This window comes from Vitis riparia, chromosome 7 (assembly GCF_004353265.1).
Source record: "Vitis riparia cultivar Riparia Gloire de Montpellier isolate 1030 chromosome 7, EGFV_Vit.rip_1.0, whole genome shotgun sequence".
Classification (NCBI taxonomy): domain Eukaryota; kingdom Viridiplantae; phylum Streptophyta; class Magnoliopsida; order Vitales; family Vitaceae; genus Vitis; species Vitis riparia.
In genome coordinates, this window is record NC_048437.1 from 4814049 (window position 1) to 4822065 (window position 8017).

Here is an 8017-nt window from a genome sequence, read left to right on the forward strand (position 1 = left end):
TCGATTAAAGCACTTTTATCTACAATATTTTATAAAAGTATTTTCGAAAAATCATGCATCAAGTTATTTTCCTTTAATCAACTCAAGTAATTTTTTTGACTGTTAAAAGAGAATTTGAAAAGTTTATCAAATACCTAATTTTGTATAGGATGCGTTTCCAAGTATGGGGACTACTTTTAACTCTCTCAAAATCAATCCCAAACCCATTGTTAGTTTTGCCTTATCTCTCTCTTTTTATATGTACAAACCACTAAATCAATAATCCAGGACCACAATGACAACCCATAACATTGTTTCAAATAGTCAATTGTATCCTTGAAAGTCTAAGTCTGAAGCGCCGCCACCATCAATGGAGGCAATGGAGGCAGCCTCTTTTTTTATGATGGTGTGAGGAAGGCCTCCCCTCAAACCAAAGTGTTGCGAGTTGGTTGCATGGAAGGCCAAATGCTGAAAAAGAACTCATATAGTAAGAATGGTTGATATAATAGTCTTAACGATAATGGTAGGGTTGAGTTTCTTTTACAACTTCTGTCATTCTTATTCAATCTTGCTCCTGTTACATCCATTCACTAAAACTGTAACATATGTAAACCACAATCCTCTGTTTTGTAGGCAAAAATAGTCATATGCATGTTTTGAAGTAGCTCACATCAGGTTTACATTAAGATTACTATGAGACTCTCTTAATATATTGAGTATATGCTATTCAATTTTTACTGATGCAGGTAGGCTTCAGCAGTCTGAGGACAATCTTTAGAAATAGAAACAATACATGATGTACCATGTATGCTCTATATCACGCGTATATATATTAAGATATATATTAAGAGGTGTTTTGACAATTTTTTCTTCCAAAAATAGTCTTATTATTTCTATTATATGTGATTATATCCTCTCATTATTATATCTAATTAATTCAAATGATGTTTGTTTTTTCCAATGACAACCTATTCTTTATAAAAATTATTTTAATCTATCTTATATATAAAAATACAAAGTGTTTGTCCACATTTTTTTCCTAAAATAGCATTATCATTTCTATTATATGGGTTTATATTTTATTATTATTATATATAATTAATTCAAATGATATTTGTTTTTTCCAATAACAACTACTTTTTGTAAAAATTATTATAATTTATATTATATATAGAAATACCAAGTATTTGTCCACTTTTATTTTCTTAAAATAGTATTATCATTTCTATTACATGTGCTTATATCTCATCATTATTATATGTAATTTTCCTATAGTCTATTCTTGCACATAAAACTCTGGAATTAATGACCCCGCAGCCAAATCCACCCTATGGTTTGGTTGGCCAATCCCAGGACACGCCCTCCTTCCCATCCCAAAGAGCAGTAGTTTGGATATATCTCTTTCCCTATTCTCAAACCTCTACAGCTTAAAACTTTCGAGGTCATTCCACAAGCTTTAATGATGTCATCTGTGTAGTATTCTGGTTCTGATTTTTGCAATGATAATAGATGGTCGATCATAGTATTATTATCCACTAAACCCCTTTTATTGTATGCTCATTAATCAAAACCTTGCAAGATCGCATCTAACACTATAATATTTGCCATGCATCTTCCTCTCATAACCTCCATAATCTATCCATCGCAACAGAGGCAAGAAAATCTGTTGGATTTGATGTTGCACCCAATTCAAAGATCTTCCCTATAATATCTTGGAAATTCCTCGCCTCCTCAACGTGCACGTCTTCATAGTAGCGCTTTCCTGCAATCATCCTCATTATAATATTAAATATTAGCTGCAACTCTACCTTCACAAAATTACCCCTGGAATCCCTAGACAAACGAAGAATAAATGACTGATTTCATCGCTACGGTTGCCTTAGAACATGTTAAGGTGATTGGAAGAGAATACTTCAAGTTTGCTGATGCGGCGGAGGAGGCTGCGCCAGTGTTCCAGCCAATTCGAAAATCCCTCTCATTACTTCTCGAAAAAGTTTGGCTTCCTCGAAATCCACTGCTTCCCCATAATACCGATTTCCTGCAACCATTCGCATTATAATATAACATCTTAGCTCTATAAACATTGGTCTCAACTCTACCCTTGCAAAATGATCCCTTGAATTCAGAGACAATTGGCGCAATAGAAGCTTGATTTCATCCAAGCGGATACCCAGAAACATGTTAAGGCGATTTGTGGAGAAGATTTCCAGTGTGCTGAGGCGGCGGAGATTGCGCCAGTGTTCACTATATGGTGCTGAAGCAATAGTGGTGTAGTTGTAGTCTATGTACTTGCCGAACAAGAAGCAAGGGCGGTTGGCAAAAATGATGTTCTTGGTGAAACATTCTTCAACAGTGGATGGAGAGGATATGATAACATGAAGACGGGATCCGAAACGGAGGGAGAAGATAGGACCATATTTTTGAGAAAGAGTCTGTAGATGCCGATGAATTGGTTGTTTCAAGAGGAGATGGAGATGACCAAGAATTGGAATAGCAGGCGGGGTTGGTGGGAGGCGGGGATGTGTTCTTCTTCTTTGGAGGAAGACACTGAAAGCAAACAAGAGAAAGAGAAGAGATAGAGATTCCATGGTTTTGTTGATGACATACTGATCAAGAGAAAGATGGGTTATATGCATATGCTATTCAAACTTAACTTAGTGTTGACTATTGAAGGTAAGCACTGGAGTACGTAGTGGAAACAACCACATTAAATTTTTTTTTTTCTTCACGCAAGCTTATATTCAAAAGCTACTTAAACATTTTAAATTGTTTTCCTCGTGATCTTATCCCTCTTTAACTGTGCCAATGACAAAAATATTTATGGAAATCCAATGAAGGAGATTAGATGTAAAGGATGGCAGTTGTTATTCATTGTCACGCGTCTTGCCTAACAGGGTTAGGGAACGTTGCGGCCGAATGCCAAATATCATTCATTGAATAATTAGGCAAGGTTTTGGGTGGAATGCCAAGTATCATTCATTCGATCATTATACAAGCTTTATACAATTTTCATACGCCAAAATAAATAAAATCTAGCAACAAATCTTATAAAAATAAATGATACCACATGTAAAAGAATGGACTAAAATATAAATCAGACGCAAGTAATGAAATTAAATTATGCATATAATCTATTATAATTAGTCTTATTTTTTTATAGAAGCTATTACAAAATTTGTCTAACAAGGAAAGTCGAAGGAATTTGGAGAATGAATGTATATACAATCGCTGTATTTAATTTTGAAAAGGCAAACCAATGTTTTGATTTGAATTGATTAATAGATTAGGCCTCTTCTTCAATGATGTTGTGGCTAGTTGGCTACTTGGGCCAACTGCTGAAGGAGATGCTTTGATGTGGTGATCATCTTGACAAAAATGATGGAGTTGGGGAGTTGGGTTTCTTCTTCAGCTTCTGCCTTGCTTGTTGATAATGCATCCTGCTTTATACATGGCCTCCAAAGGCTCCAATTTGGGCATGGAATGCAATTAAGGAGATCCAGTTCATCAATCAAGCAATTGTATCCAACTTGGCTCAATGCTGTCCAGCACCTCTGAAAGGCTCGGCATGAGGGATTGTCACAGATGTGTTATCATGTCCCACTAGAGTTAAACATTATTAGCAATATATCCACTAGTTTACAAACTGGTACAAGTCTCTTGATAATTTAGTGTGGCTCTGATTCTTGCAAGGTAATTAAATGATTAGATATAGGATTCTATTCGCCAAATTGCCCTGGTACATGAATTGGCCATAAATGCATCCATCTTTTTCCCAATGTTCATCCCCTGCTCTCTTCTTATAGGTCTGATCATTAATCCATCTATGCTGATGGCCCTGAACTGACGTGCCTCTTCAGCATCCTCTCCTTCCTCGCCGTTAACGCTTCTCTGCCACATTTCTCATTCAATGTTAAGCAAAAGTTCTGAAAACATTATGTTCAGCCCTACCTTTTCAAAATTTTGATATGAATTTAGAGACAGTTTGTCCAGTAAGGGCTTGGTTTCATCTCTCAGTGTCCAAAAACATGTTACGGCAATTTGAAGGAAATATTTCAAGAAGCTATATATGGTGGTGGAGGTTGCTCCAGTGGTCGAGGCAAATATATGATTATAATGCTAACATCAGCCAATAGTTGCTGGATTGTTTTATAACACCCTTTTTATAATAGCACGCGCTTCACACATGGCTTCCAATGGCTCTAATTTGGGCATGGTGATTCCTCTCCCTTCAGCCATGTCCACTTCCTTCTCGTTAGCTCTCTCCCACTCATAACACTGAATCAACGACCCCAAAGTCAAACCTAGCTGTTACTCGATTCGCTAGGCCAACACCAGGGCATGCCCTTTTTCTCAATCCAAATGGCAATAGCTTGTAAGTCTCACTTTCTCCATTTTCAAATATTTCTGGCTTGAAACTTGTTGCATCTTTGCACAACTTAGGGTCTCTGTGAATCGCCCAAACATTGACCAATAATATTGTGTCTCTTTGTATATTAAATCCTCCTATTTGGCAATTATCTGAAGACATATGTGGTACCAAAACTGGGGCTGCTGGAAATAATCTTATAGTTTCAGAAATGATACTTTGAAGATATTGTAATTTGGGGAAATCGGATTCTTCCGTCAAACGGTCTTTTCCGACATGAGTGTCCAATTCTACTACTCTAGCTTTCTTCATAACATCAGGATGATTGAGTAGAAGAGACATGGCCCATTCTATTGTTGTTGCAGTAGTCTCAGTACCAACAAGAATTAAGATCTGCATACAATATTTGTAGCTTTGAGAAAAATTAAACCACATGTGACACCAACATTAATATAAATACTCAAAAAAAAAAAAAAAAACAAAATGGAAATTTCATACTCCAAATACTAGTTGCGTTTGATATACCATTAATATGCAGCATTCAAATATCTTAAAAAAAAATTGTTTGATTTCCCAACTTTTGTTGGCTTGCCTCTCCTGCACGCTTAATGGCGTATGACCTAATTTTTTTTAACAAAAATAGAACCATTTATGCTGATCAGTGTCTTTTCTAAGAAGCAAACTGGCCAATTTAGGTTTGAATAGCATTATTCTTTTGGCAAAAGTGGTATATCTTAAAGAGAATCAGTTTGCCTGCAATACTGAAGTTACCAATGAATGCCCTTTTATGATTTCATCTGTGTAATATTCTGGTTCTGATTTTTGCATTGAAAGCAGATGATTGATCATACTGTTTTTATTCACAAGGCCACGGTTAGGACTTCGATGCTTTTCAATAAGACCTCGGAAGATCACCTCTTTCTTTGTTTTGATCTTCACCAACTTCTTCTCCTAACCCCCAAAGTCAACCCACCGTAGTAAAGGAAAAAACTCTCCTGGATTCGATACCCAGCCAATTCAAAACTCCTCTCATTACTTCATGAAAGTGCTTGGCTTCCTCAAAATCCACATCTTCCCCATAGTACCGCTTTCCTGCAACCATTCTCATTATAATATTACATCTTAGCTCTGTAAACATTAGTCTCAACTCTACCCTTGCAAAATCATCCCTTGAATTCTGAGACAATCGGTGTAGTAAAATCTTGATTTCATCCCTGCGGGTGCCTATAAACATGTTGAGGCGATTTGGAGAGAAGATTTCCAGTGCGCTTAGGCGGCGGAGATTGCGCTAGTGTTCGCCATATGGTGCTGAAGTAACGATGGTGTTGTTGTAGCCTATGTATGTTAGAATCCGTGTGAAAAATAAAGAAAACGAGAAAGAAAGAACATGCAGATTTAACGTGGTTCGCAAATTGCCTATATCGACGGGAACAGGGAAGAGGACTTTCATTAATGTATCAAATTAGGGTTACATAAAATGGAATTTATACTAACCCTTTAGAATGAAATTCCAAAAATACTCCTGAATCATACTGCTGGGGGTAGCACCCCACAACCTATCGTTCACCTACAACAATAGAAATACAAGCCTAAATGGCAAATGTCGTCACTCCAGCATTTGCCCCTTTTTTTCTATGTCTTTCACTCAAATATGAGCTACATACCATAACAATGTACTTGCCAAACAAAAAGATGGGCCGGTTGGCAAAAATAATGTGATAACAACCTATCTTAGTGAAACATTCTTCAACCGTGCATGGAGAGGATATGATAACAACAAGACGAGATCCGAAGTGTTATATTCCTTTATTTTAACTTTTAGGTTGCTGATAACACAGCCAATGTTAGTATAAAATTATTTATTAATGGATGCTAATCAAGTTGGATTGAGCATTCTTCTCCATTAATTTGTGTTTCCTTCTTCATCTATTAATTATTAGGTAGAAAACAGGCACGATATAATTTTTAAAAATTGTTCTCTTATATTGTGTAAAATAAAAATATGTTTAGAAACCTAAAATGTTTTTAACTTGTTTTTAATATGTTTATCCAATGCTTTGTTTTTAATCATTTTACATTATAATTATTTTTTACAACAACCCTTAGAAAACAAATGAAAACAATTAAAAGATATTATTTGAAAACGCCTTGTTTTCTGTTTTTAAAATTAAACAGAAAATAATTTCTAATTATTAAACATGTTTTCTTGGTTTTATTTTTTAAAACAGAAAATTATTTTCAAAAATAGTTGCCAAACGGGTCCTTAATTTTGGGGTTCTCAGAAATTAAGGACCCAGAAAATTTTAGAAAAAATGTGAAAGAAATAAAATAGGGAGGAAAATGGAAGGAAAGAAAAATTGAGAAAAAATAAAAAATAGATTTGAAATTAATAAATTATTTTCATATGGTTTTTCAAACTCATTTCATTTATTTTTTTAATATATACAAATCAAATAATTTTAAAATGTATAAATTTGTAATTAATTTTCATTATATTTTATTTTATTTTATTTTATATTTTTTATATTAAAACCAACCTTAACATTTTTTTTCCTTATTACTTATGAAAACCAAACATAACCTAAAGAAATAGGATACCATAACATTTTTACATAACTACCTGTAAGAGTCTACATGATTAATGTTAAATTGAATTCCACTTGTGAACATGTACGATGTAGAATTATAATATTCTTATATAATTATTGGTATTTTTTTTCTAGACTAAAACATATATTGTTGAATTAAAGGTTGATGAGTGAAAAGTAAAAAAAAAAAGACCAAATCAACAATCGCTTGTTATTTTTGCCAGCAAAAATGTTACAATTTTTATTAGTTTATTTTGACTCAGCATGATACCGCCAAAACCATACACAATACTAATCACATTTATAGTGATAATTTGAATGAAATTAATAGTGTATTTGACAGTAATTTTAAAAAGTGTTCTTACCATTTCTAATTCTTGAAATATAAATATTTTTAAGTACTATAAAGATTAAAAACACTTTTTAGAATCATTGTCAAATTGACTTTAATTCCTTATTTATTAATTAATTTTATCCAATAAGAAGCTATGTGGATACAAAGCTATTTAGTGTCCCAAACCGCTTTTTTTTTTTTTTTTTGTAATTATTATGGATGCAAGAGACTTTCTTAGATCATTATTTTTTTCACTTATAACAAATATTGGTATTCATCTCAATTTCATTCTCTTATTATCTTGGCTTGAAGCTTTTTTTTTTTTCTTTTCACTCTGAGTTATAATGATAGTTTGAATCATATTAACTCTTATTTATTAATTACGTTGCAACAAAGTTTACATGGATACATAGCTATTCAACTCTCAAACCTTTTTTTTAATTATAAATTGGAAGTATAGTGTAAATATGATTAGTTTATTATGTTGAAAAAAATGTAAAAACAATAAAAGATCAAGGAAGATGAAAGGCTAGAAGAGTAGAGCTACCAACAAGTGGTATAAGAATAAAAGCCTTGTTCATATCAAAGCCAAAAGATTATGGAGGGTGAAAAGCGAGAAGATAAGTACCATAATACTTATGAATATGCAAAATATATAACAAGAAAATTACAATTTGGTCAGTGATATTATGACAATAAATAATTATAGATCAATTCAATCTCAACTCTTAAAATTCACAGATAAGAATT

General features: G+C 33.4%; 2 pseudogenes; both read right to left on the reverse strand.

The window, feature by feature from the left end:
* Positions 1-1281: 1281 nt before the first annotated feature.
* LOC117917271 lies at positions 1282-2567 on the reverse strand (annotated as a pseudogene).
* Positions 2568-3290: 723 nt separating this feature from the next.
* Positions 3291-5447, reverse strand: LOC117917274 (annotated as a pseudogene).
* Positions 5448-8017: the final 2570 nt, after the last annotated feature.